The following is a 13,027-nucleotide window of genomic DNA, read 5'->3' as shown; positions in this document are numbered from 1 at the left end:
GTATAGAAATGCAGGTCAGCCATATCAGCCTTAACTTCATCAGAAATATGCACACTTAACAGCTAAAAATAAAAATTCCTTACAGACATGTAATGTTAATCCTATATTAAATAGCTAACATATTATGATCATTACCTTTGAAATCTTACCCAGTTAAAGACTAGCATCTTAAGCACTGGGAGGCATATGCCAGGGAATTTACAAATTGAAAAATGAAGCCATTGGCTTTATAGTAATGGCAAAATGTTAGCTGGAGCTAAACTGTAGCTCTGAATGGCTTGATGTGAATCAGGCCAAGATGGTGTTTTTGTATATTTGTGTTGTCTGCTTTATTACAGCTAGGGTATGCATCAGCTTTCTAGACCAACTCACTTATACCCCTTGTGGCTACCTTAGGAGCTGGCTAGCTAGGTGCATATTCATGAATCATGGCTGGGAAACAAAGAGAGGTAGACTCAGTGCTCACGCCCTCAGTCCTAAGGTGACTATCACAGGTAGTTTTTGAAAGCCTAAATAGAAAGTATAACTATTCATCTTCTGTAATAATATCTGTTCTGCAAGGATTAAAAAGTTTATGTGTAGTTGGAACCAACTAACATTCTAAATAGGAAACATTATAGCATATAAAAATTTGTTGAGTTTGGGAGATTTATATTAGATCTGAAAAACTGAGGTTGATAAAGTGACTCTTGCAGCTCCAATATCCTCACATACTGGAAAATGAAGAATATTTATTTAGATTATATCCTTCTTTTCAAGGGCTTTTTGTACAAATAATGAAATAAGCATCCCCTTCTTCCAAAGCTTTGGCATACTAAAAACATCCAATATCAACCAAGAGTGTTCTCTTTATCTAAAACTGCTAAGGGTGTGGGGAAAGCTATAATACACACTTGGACATTTACAAATGGACTGGAAATTAGATGGTATCTGGAAATTATTGTTCAACGTTCTTAGGTTATGTAGGAAAATGTCTTTACTCTTAGGTGAGGTACAAAATGTCTACAACTTACTTTCAAATGATTGTATAGATTTGTAGGTGTGCATTATATCATTCTTTTAACTTTCTATTTGAAATTTTTATAATAAAATGTTGAAAGAAAGAGAACCATATTTAAAAAAGAAGATACTGGAAAAGATAAGCCTTATTAGCCAGTATATTGTGAACTATTACCTGACATACTTTTTCTTCCCAGTAATTTCCTGACTTCCTTATTCCACAGCCATGTTCCTATTAACACTAAGTCATGGGCTAAAGTTCATTAGTCCAGGGAATGGGGAAGATATATACAGCTCAAAGAGGTCACTTTTCAGCTTTGACTTTCCAAATAAAATTTTTAAGACTGTGGCCAAAATAATACTCTTTTAAGACTATGGACAAAACAAGAGTCTGGAAAGCCAGAACTTCATTTAAAAGAGCCATGCTTTGCTGGTGGTGATAAAGTGCTGTGTACAAAGAGCCGTAGCTTAGAGGGTTAATATTAGAATTATATTCTAAATAATGCAGAAGGAGGTCTCTTCTCCCAGCATTAGAGTAAGTTAAATAAGTTAAACATTCTTCTTATTAAAAAAAACTAGAAATACTCATTAATTATGATAAAATCTTTTTAAATGCTTAGATAATCCCACAAAAATGAAGACATAATTTTGTGGGCTTAAAACAAATAGGAACTGAACCGTAAGCACCTGAACTGCTGCTGCTGATTCTCTGCACTGTTTGCTGGTCTAACACAGGAGTTTGATGTTTTAGTAGCATCTTAGGGGCAAATGAGATGTCAAGTCTTGGGGAGACACAGATTTAGAACTAAGATCAGGTTCCTTGAAGAACTTCACCACCAGTGAAAATATTAGATAACATTTTGCTATTAGCAAGGGGGAATAACAGTAACCTTGTCTATTTTGTCCTGGGATATGAGTAGGAAGAAAATCTTCCCTGAGAATTTATAACCAGAGTTCTGTCCTGGCAAAAGTTTGGGAAATAAATTTACACCCTTTGCAACGTCTATAACTAACAAGTCAAGATGTTAATATACATGTGGTCCTGTGTAATATCCTTACAGCTTTTGCCAAAAGCAAATTCAAAACTACTCTAGAGGGATACATCTTCAATCCAGACTCCACAGGATTACATAGATTTAAATCAGCCAAACATGAACTCACAGTCCAAAAATATGAAACACATGAGGACACAACCATCCATGAATAAGAGAGAGAAGAAAAACATCACAATAAGACCCTTCAAGAATTTAAGAAATTGGAATTATCAGACTCTAAGATGGATGAGAGTAACTTAATTGAAGTAACAAAGGAATAAAATATATGAGATAAGAAAGAGATATTAACAAAGATCAGGCAGATCTGAAGAACACACAAGTACAACTTACAGAAATAAAATATATAGTTATTGAAATTAAAAAGTAGTGACTGCCACTGGTAAATCTAAGGTACACAGCAGGAGCAATTGCCTTCAACTGAGCTACACCTGATTCCCACAGATAACTTTCACTAAAGAGAAGCTCACAATCAAAAGAATAAACCATGCACTATGGGAATAAGTTATCATACCCAATGAAAACCAGGTTAGATACATAAGAACTTTAAAATTAGCGTGCTGATAATAGCTAAAGATATAAAATAAAAAATGGAAAGTGACACAGAAAATCATTATTACTAATCAAACATGTGGATTCTAAAAAGAACCAAATTAACTTCCAGAAAGTAAAACAATAGTCATTACAATTTTAAAAGTAAGGGAAAATTCAACAACAGAATAAACACAATCAAAGAGAGATTTAGTGAGCTAGGAGATAACGCTCATGCCTTTACCCAGAATGCTGCCTCTAAAAATAAAGAAAAAGAATATAGGAAAGAGAAGTTAAAAGATATGGGGGTGAAGAGAAAAGGTGTGTAATAGGAATTCTAGGAAGAGATAATGAAGAGAATAAAAGAACAGTACTATTCAGAGTTGTCTGACAGACAATGGCTCAGAATTAGAGAAAAACATGAATCTTAAAACCCAGGAATCACAGGGCCAAATTGTAAATAAAACTATATCCATACCCAGACATATGATGAAACTTCCAAACCATGAACACAAAGAAAAGATACTAAAAGAAACCAGAGAAAAAAATGACAATCTATGAAGGAAGAACAATTAAACTTTAAATAGACTTCTCAAAAGCAACAGTGGGAACCAAAATAGAATAATATCTGTGAAGTCATGAGAGAAAAGAACAGAGCACCTAGAGTTTACCACTGACAGATCTTTGCTAAAAGAGCCACCCAATAACATTGATAAGAAAGAAATGGGGCTTCCCTGGTGGCGCAGTGAGTTCGAGCCCTGGTCCGGGAAGATCCCACATGCCGTGGAGCAACTAAGCCCGTGTGCCACAACTGCTGAGCCTGTGGTCTAGAGCTCGCAAGCCACAACTACTGAACCCGCAAGCCACAATTACTGAAGCCCGTGTGACTAGAGCCTGTGCTCCTCAACGGGGGAAGCCACCGCAATGAGAAGCCCGTGCACCGCAACCAAGAGCACCCCCCGCTCGCGGCAACTGGAGAAAGCCTGTGCGCACCAATGAACACCCAACGCAGCTAAAAGTAAATAAATAAATAAATGTATATAAAAAAAAGAGAAAGAAATGGAATTCAGAAGGACAGAGTGAGATACAAGATGTATTCTTCAGCAAACAAATTGGTAAGCATATGGGTAAACTGACTGAATTAAACAATAATACAAATGCTGACTAACTCACAAGGAGAAATTTCTGCATATAATATTAAAGCATTACCTTGCAAATTTTTTATATCCATAGGCACTACAATGTAAACCTTAAACCTTACCACAAATTCCCAAGCTCTCCCTTGAAATGAACAAACTCAAATGGTGGGTATCCCTAACAAACCTCAGATATTTCTCATGTTCAAGACCATGACTGGGTTTACCTTCAGACTTTTAACCAAAGAACATTCTTTCCTCTTCTGTGATGTCAGACCTACTAATTTGATAGGGAAAGCAGAATTGCAGGATTGTTTTAACCACAAGGATCTGTGGTGATGGCTAACTGATAACAGTCTCTAGAAATGAAATGGATGGGCAGCCTAGTAAGATGTTGCTTGACATATATAGGATGAAACTTTGGGGGTTTGCTGAGAAGACATGGGGACCCATAGTGGAGATTCACGGCCTTTTACCAGAATTAAGCCAGTTTATAGAACCAAAGACCCTTGACAAAGAGAAGCTGCAGCCATTTACTAAGTTAACGGTACACTGCAGACAGGTAAATACCCAGATCTTCCAAATGTTATTAGATACTCTCTGTGAATTTACACTGATTCCCAGAGATCAGAAACATCACAGTGTTCCACGGATTAGAGTTTATGGAGATCAGTGATGGGGGAGTCTTGGCCTGAGCCTCATATTTACGTTATTTCTTTTCCCAGTCTCAGATTATGGAGTGGGCCTAGACTTTCTTTGTAACTGTCAGAATCACCATGTTTGTTCTCCGACCCAAGGAGTGAGAGCTATTATGGTGGGAAAGGCCAAGTGGAAGGCCTTGGAGCTGCTCCACTCAGGAGGACAATTGTAGAGCTAACTGCCACCATGACAGCTGCAACTGTGGTGCTTCCTACCAGACCTCAAGCTGGGGATTCTTGGGAATCTTCTGGAAACCTATGGTCTCCTTTAAGATGACAGGTCTCACCCTAGACCCTCAAACCTTCAAACATGCAGATGACTGCATGAAATATATAAATCTTTTTCTCCAGATTCAATGAACAAGACATAGATTGTCATGCTTAAATCTTCATTCTTTTGTTCTTTATTTTCCTAGCTATCTTCTTTCTTCATTTTCTAGTTTAAGGCTACTGTTAAATACTCAGATTAACTCTCTGTCCGGTGGCTTACAGTAGCATTTGTGCCACTTTATTGCTTTTCTTTTTTTTTTGCGTTACGCGGGCCTCTCACTGTTGTGGCCTCTCCCGTTGAGGAGCACAGGCTCCGGACACGCAGGCTCAGTGGCCATGGCTCACGGGCCCAGCTGCTTCGCGGCATGTGGGATCTTCCCAGACTGGGGCACGAACCCATCTCCCTTGCATCGGGCAGGTGGACTCTCAACCACTGCGCCACCAGGGAAGACTTGCTTTTCTTAAGTGCCATCTCCTGGCCTCTACCACACCCATATCTATTTTTCCCATTGAAGCCAGGAACCCAATTCCACAGCATCATACTGCATGGTCATTTCCAGTCCCAGAGGAGTCACCACCAAGCTCTTCAAGATGCAGGTGCCTCTTCACAAGGACTTGGTTAGTGAAGGGTGGGTCCTCAAGTCCTCTGAGGAGGGTGTGATAAGAGATCCTGAGCAGGTCGCCCATCACATATCCATTCCAACCCACCTATTTCTCTAAGACTTTGGTCTCCTTTTTCAAAAGGATGCTATGAAAATAACAAAACTGTTACTGTCCTGGGTCCCAAGAGATGAGGGCATGGAGCTCCCACCCGAGAACATGAGAGAGAGAGACAGAGAGAGAAAGAACCAGCCACATTGAGAGGAGCAGTGGGGTTGGCTGAGGGACACAGAAAACTGGAGGCCTTGCAACTCCCCTCAGTGAGAGATCCAGGGAATAACCACGTCAACACTGCTCTCCTCACCTCCCTCCAGTTTCCTCTCAGAGCTTCAACCAGCCAAACCCAACCTGAGAAAGAGGGCTTGGAGCCCTGTTGCCGCAGTTCATACAGGTCAGCCTTCTGCGGCAAAGAGAAGTGTGGAAAAGAGGGGCGCAAGGCAGAGGAAAGGCAGAGAAATGTTTGTATCCTCTCAGCAGAAAAGAAATGGAAATTCATAAGTTAGTGTCTTTGTAGAAACAAACGTTACATTTCTTCCAACATGGCAGTAATATATGTTAAAATGGGCTGCATGTGTATTTTTCTGCTCTTCCTAAAGAAAGCTAAAGAAAAACACAAATAAGGAGGACCCACAAAGATCCTTGTCAAGAGGTCAGATAAATTAACCTGGATAAGAACATATTGAGAGTCAGACTGTCAGAACACTGACACCCTGGTTCTCACTTAGGACCTGTGAACCTGAAATGCTCCAGTCTGTTTGTGGGTCACTGCCTCACTTCAGGCAGATCTCTGCTCAAATTGATTGCCTCACCTTAGAGAGACCATCCAAAACCAAACTAGCTAAGGTGTGCCTTTTCAAGTCATTCTTCTCTTTTTTTAAAAAAATAAAACCATTCTTTAAAGTTATATTAATAACTTATTTTTTATAGCCTATATATTTCATTAAAATATAATCTTATAAGTTTCAAAGGGCATGGAATTGTTTTTTCAATTTTATACCCTTAATGCCTAGAACAGTGCCTGAAATAAAGTACACCCATCATTTGTTTTTCTCCCGAGTAAATACATATTGAGTTGCTAGAAGCCCAACCATAATCTCAGCGTCACCAGGCTCCTCACCACATTTCAAGCCAGGCGCTTTTCAAAGTCAGTCTTTTTCTAGGTGTTATTTTCTGCCCATTGTGCTCTCCGTTTAATAGCTCAGAGTGGCACAACTCAATAAAAATTTAGAGAGTACAACAACTTACATAAATTTTACCAATTCCTTGAAAAACACAAACTACTAAAGCTTAGTCGAAAAGGAATAGTTAACCTGACCAGTTCTATATATTAAAGACATTGAATTTGTTGTAAAAAATTTTCCCACAGGGCTTCCCTGGTGGCGCAGTGGTTGAGAGTCCGCCTGCCAATGCAGGGAACACGGGTTCGTGCCCCGGTCCGGGAGGATCCCACATGCCGTGGAGCGGCTGGGCCCATGAGCCATGGCCGCTGAGCCTGTGCGTCCGGAGCCTGTGCTCCGCAACGGGAGAGGCCACAACAGTGAGAGGCCCGCGTACCGCAAAAAAAAAAAAAAAAAAAAAGTTATACATGAGGTGAAAAGAGCATCCATCAATAAATAAATTTTTAAAAAAGCATAATGGTTCCAACTTCTCTTTCCCAGATCTTGCCCACAGCCCTCCTGATTTGAGTTGTGCTCTGCTACCACCTTCTGGTCATCTATGGGAAGCTTCGCATGTGAAGCTGTCATTACCAGTCCAGCCCTACAGAGTGACTACAGCGTCACCTGCAGTTGTTCTTAAGGGGCTGGTTTTGAAATCCTTGGCTTGTCTCTATTTTTCAGGTGTTTCTGAAAAATTCAGAGTGAAGGACTTCTCCCCAGAGTCTGACGTTCCGGCCGGCCTTCAAAAACAGGATGCCGACAGAGGCCTCTCCCCTGCGTCCCCTGAACCTTTCATATAAATAATGGTTCACTCAGCAGTGCCTGACTGGCGCATAGTGGGCGTTTTCCAAATGAGAGTTCTTCATTCTTCTCTCCGTCCTCCCCAACTATCCCCCGCCCCAAAGGAAATGCTTGGCCCTTGTAGTCCTCCCATTTGGAGCACACTTAAAGCCTGAAATAGTCCCAAGAATTTGGAGACTTCTTGCTGGCATTTAGGATTCCCTAGCTGAAAAAATCTGTTATGGACTTATGCAAGAGAGACCCTCCTCATTTGGGGTGTGTGCACCACTGCAGAGTTGGCAGGCAGCTGACCTGGTTATGCCAGGGCTTTAGCTAGGTGGACTTTTGAGGTCAGCAGGGGACTCAGACTCCAGATTGTGCAGTAGGACTGAAAAACATCCATTAGTGACTTCAGAAGACTGACCATTATTTTTTTCCACCTAAAATCTGGGGGAAACATTAAGAAATAATGTGTGAATGCATATATTCACATATATACAAATAATATAAATTTCCGATAAAAGACAAAATATCAACAGTACTTATCTGAGAAGACAAGGTGATGAGATTATTATTTTCCCTTACTGCATTTTCTAGGTGTTTTTTTTCCCCCCTAAAGTGAATATTTATTACTGGTGAAATATTTTTTAACCTAAAAAACCCCCCCAATATTTCTTAATCAGAGACCTGGCACTTGGGAATTTTTGCTGTGGATAGGATGGATAGAGGTCTCCCAGGCTGGAGAAGGGAAAGCAGAAAAGAAAAGGGAATTCTGGGGAGTTCCCTGGTGGCCTAGTGGTTAGGATTCCAGGCTTACACTGCTGTGGCCTGGGTTCAATTCCTGGTCCAGGAACTGAGATGCCACAAGCTGCACGGAGGCCAAAAGAAAAAAAGAAAAGAAAAGAAAAGGCAATTCTATTGCAGCTCACTCACATCAGCAATTTGAAGATGGTAGACAGTTATGCAGCCTCTTTTATGCCACCACTAGCTTGGCTTGGATGGCATGCTGCTGGCCCTGGAGTCCAGAGACCTGGCACTGCCTTGTGTCCCCACCTGTTTTCATTCCTGCTTCACCCATGATCTCCTGCGACTTCCTCTGTCCCTAACCCTCCCTGCTAATGGTAATCGTCCCATCCTCACTATGACATCTCTTTCCATCGCCTGGGGAAATGTTCACAAACAAGTGGCTAGAGACAGACATTGATCATTCAGTATTAAGTCAAGGGAGAGAGGGAGGGAACCACAAGGACTTTTTTACCATTGGAGATGTTTGTGAATATCAAAGTCTAAGACTTATGAACCTATACAATTTAGCATGAGCTGAGAGAGGCTAAAATCGAGGCTATCCCCATTAGCAACCGAAATACCACATGAGTGAAATTGGACCCAGCTTCTCCTCACTCCCAATGAACTCGTTTTTTCTCCTCTTCGCCTTTCTGAAAATGGGGCCATCACCCTTCAAGAAACCTACGCATAAAGTCTGGGAGTTTGCCTCTTCTCCCCATGTAAACAAGTATTCAGCGTTGAAGATTCTTTCTCCAGGATATTTGTATCTTCTCTCCTTCCCACTGTGCTTTCCTTCCTCCATTCCATTGTCCTTGCTCACCCCATACCACTGGTTTCCTAAGAGGTTTCACGCTCCCAGTCTGCCTTGGTCCAGTCCGTCTAACTACGAGGAGGGTCAGTTTTCGCCATGCTGTCAAAAACATTCTCAAGTTACCCAGTGTGGACTAAGAATGTCGCCTGCCTTATCAGTGAAGAAAAGGATGTTGCGGCCATCAAGCCATCAGCCATGGCAGCTGCCCCAGACTGTGCACTCTGAGGGGATTCAGGATGAAGAAAAGCAGTGAGCCCAGGCTCCTGCATCCTCCCATACATAGAAAAGCGCTAAATTCATTAACTTGACATGTTTTATTTAATTATCGGTAGTCATTTTTTTTTGAATCTTATTATTTTTTTTATACAGCAGCTTCTCATTAGTTATCTAGTTTATACATATTAGTGTATACATGTCAATCCCAGTCTCCCAGTTCATACCACCACCACCACCACACACCCACCAGTAGTCTTTTATGTTCCTTTTTTTTTGGCAGAAACTCCTATATATCCTGGCTCCTCTCTTACCTCTTTAGAGCAGTCCCTCAGAACTATCTGAGAAGCTTCCAGGCTTAAGTCCTCAGCAAGTCCGCCAAAGAAAATATAATTCTCAACTTTTAGGTTGTGTATTTTTTTTCAGTCGACACCCAGTACTGACCAAATAAAGTCTGAATTCCAAAGCTGGGCATATAAGCCCCTCCACAATCCAATCTCAGGCTTATCATCTCTACTCCCCTCCTTGTAACTTCTTAGTCAACAGCCAGATTTGACGATTATGTTCCGGGCACGCTAATGGCCCCTGGGGCTGTGGACACAAGTGAGACACAGTGCATGTCCACCAGCAGCCCCAAGTCCTGTTAGAGAAGAAGCCACAGTGTAATAAGGGATGCCCAAGGCTCTTCAGGAGTCCAAGCTGGAGAGTGTCAGGCTGGGGACAGGTAAGGAATGGGAATTAGCTCACCGACTTGGAGTAGATAAAGGGGCTGGGGAATCGGTGGACATTTCAGGCAGAGGCAACAGACGCACAGATGAGTGGAATTGGAAGAGTACATGGCAAGTACATGGCAGGTTTAGCATGACTAAAACAGTTTAGGATGCCAGCTGCTTCTCTATTCAGTTTTGCCAATAGGAGGCACTAGAAAGCGCTGGAGAGTGAAAGAAGGAGAAAGTTGACTTCTCCTGTTGTCCATGTTTCTCGAGAGTCATGGACAGTTGGCTCCAGCCTTTCCAAGGCCCCTTGGGTGCCAGCAGCTGCTGGGTTGTAACCCCTTTGACAATCAGTGAACCAGCCCTGCTAGTCCTTCACCAGATAGGCCTTAAAATTCCTTGATAATTAATCGAAGCCTCTGCTGGATTCTCCTTCCTCGGTGGTCTGAGTACCAGCTTTGCAGAGCTTCCTCCAAGAAGTCTAAATTCCAGGCTCTCAGAACTCCTCCTTTAAGTTCTCTGGTTCTGGAAACATCATCTTTCCCTTTAGGTTCCCCGTTCTGAGGAGGAGCTCTTGCTTCCTGCAGTTCTTACTCTCCAGGTTATTGTCCTGTTCCCCTTTACACTCTCAGCCTGCCAGCACTTGAGTGACCAACTCCTGATCCTAAGTGCCTCTGTTTAAAAAACTTCATGTGTCCTGAGCAGATCCCAATTATTATGTCATGTTCATGGCTATTTCTCTGTAGGGAAAGGTGAGTTTTTGAAGACATTTAGGCAGAAAAATGACTCCTCGCCGCAGACCTTATTTTATTTCATCTTTTGGCAGCATTTGACTCTGTGGATAACTTTTCCTTCCTCTAAATATTACATCATCTTGGCTTCTATAATGTCATACTCTCATAGTTCCTCAGTAGCTTGACTAGATGGATCAGGAGGCAATGCATGGAACTAGGCTTGACTTTGTTACTTCCAGCGACTCAGGTAGGGTACGGTGCTTTCTGTCCTCACAACCTTCAGTTCTGCTATGTGAGAGGTCCTGATTCCCAGGGGAGTGGGAGAGGCCCCTTTCAGGGCAGGCTTCTGCACAGTTTCCTGAACTGGAAGCAGTGACAGCCACCTGGCCACATTGGGCGCCTCATGCATGTAAGCCGTCCAGCAAGTAAAGGAATTACTACATTGATTGTCACAGTGGACCCTGATTACCATGAGGGGCTAGTATTGCTGCTACACAATGGGGAGGGGTAGGAAATTGATATTCAGAGAATTCATTGAATTTATTCAAGCCTCTAGATCAGCAATTGGCAAACGTTTTCTTGAAGGGCCAGAGAGTAAATATTTTCAGCGTTTCAGGCAATACAGTCTCTGTCATAACTATTTAACTCTACGGATGTAGTAGTCATAGACAAGATGTAAATAAACGAGCATGGCCGTGTTCCAAAAACAGTTATTTACAAAAACAGGTAGCTGGCCTATAGTTTTGGCCTATGGTTTGCTGACTTCTCCTCTAGATTTAACCTCAAGTAACCAAGGATTACAGAGCATAGAGGAAGATGTCAAATGATACCATGAAGGTGCCATCAGCCAAATCCAGAATGTGAGAAATTCCACAAAACATGACTTGTTTTCTTAAACAGATACGTGATATGAAAACAAAGGAGGAAGAGCTTCTATATATTGAAATACACCTAAGAAACATATTAATAAAATTCAATATGTGGACCTTCGATTATGAAAAAATATTTTTAGATTATCAGGAAAAATCAAACACAGGTGGGAATTACATGATTTTGAAGAATTGAAAAAAATTTTATTGGATATTATATTGATATTGTGGTTATGTTCATGTCATATATAGTGTATATGCAAATATATATACAGAGAAAGAATGCAATATCTGGGACTTGTTTTAATATAGTTCAGCCAAAGGAAAGAAAATTGTGTTTGTGTGTGTGTGTGTGTGCGTGTGTGTGTATGTACTGTGTGTGGGGGGATAGGTATCAGTGAAATAATGGCAAAATATTGATATTAGTTGAAACTGGTTGATGGGCACTTCATTATACTATTCTCTCTGCTTTTGTGAATGTGTGAAAAATTCCATAATAAAGACTTTAAAGAAGAGCAAAAATAATTTAAATTGAAGGAAAATGTTGAAGATGTTGCCATGCCAAATTTCCGACCACTTTGCTCATTTATTATTTAGGTACACACCAAACGAAAAAAATGTTGGATGCTCAATTCTTTAGGTGCACATCTTTCTCAGTTTTTCCTGTTGTAGTTGGGTTTCTGATCTAAACCTTTGGGTAAATAACTTATTCTACTAAATTGTAATTTCCACAAGGAATGCTTTAATCTTTTTATGAAGCTAAAGTATGTCTGCTGAATATGTACAAGAGGACATGAGAGATAACATCCTCTCCCTTCCTTGAGTCTCTCAGTGAAAAATTTAGGGAAAGAAAATGTTCATTCACTTGCTTTTTTCCATTTGAACCTTGGGCACATACACTCCCTGTGCTACACACTCCACATGTCCAGTTATTTTATAACTGGCCGTTTCCAACATTAACCTTACCAGCCTGGTGCCTAAAGGCATTTGAGCTTGGACCCCTCTGTGATACCACCTTTGATACCTAGAAAGTATCTGTCCCTGCCAGGCTGGCATGTGCTCTAAAGTTCCATCTCTTGTTATAATGCCATTTTTAGATTAGGGAGACTCTTCATCTTTAGCTTCCCTCCCCCATCTTTTTAGTGATTTGTATTGACTCAAGCTTTCAACACCCATGATGAAGGTAATGAACCCCCAAGCCCAAGGATCTTTCAAGTACATATCTTGGCAAAAGTTCAGCCTTAGAGGTTTCAACCTTAATCTTTATTGAAAGCCAGAAAAAATAGAGAATAAAGGCTATTAATTAGAAAGTGAGTGGGGGGCTAAGGAATTTAGCCTCCCTGAATATCATTTGGAGGGATTGCCTGATGAAGGGCGGGAGGAATCCAGGTGAGAAGCCCAGGCCTCTCAACCTTGAGCCTTTAAACTCACCCCACACAGAACCTCAGACCCAACCTCAGTCCTCCTTGGCTTAGGAAGGCAGCTTCTTAGCTCTGATGCCCCTCCGCCTACCTTCTATCACCTGCTGAATCCTAACTGGAAGGACAAAGGCCTTGAATTTAACCCAAGAAGGGTGAACATTTTTAAAAATTCAATTGCCTCGAGGGAGGCACCTTTG

The sequence above is a fragment of the Monodon monoceros genome, unplaced genomic scaffold (genome assembly GCF_005190385.1).
Source record: "Monodon monoceros isolate NGI ecotype Baffin Bay Population unplaced genomic scaffold, NGI_Narwhal_1 Super_Scaffold_18, whole genome shotgun sequence".
In the NCBI taxonomy this organism is placed as follows: Eukaryota; Metazoa; Chordata; class Mammalia; order Artiodactyla; family Monodontidae; genus Monodon; species Monodon monoceros.
The sequence above is the reverse complement of the archived record's forward strand: the minus strand, read 5'-3'. Positions refer to the sequence as shown.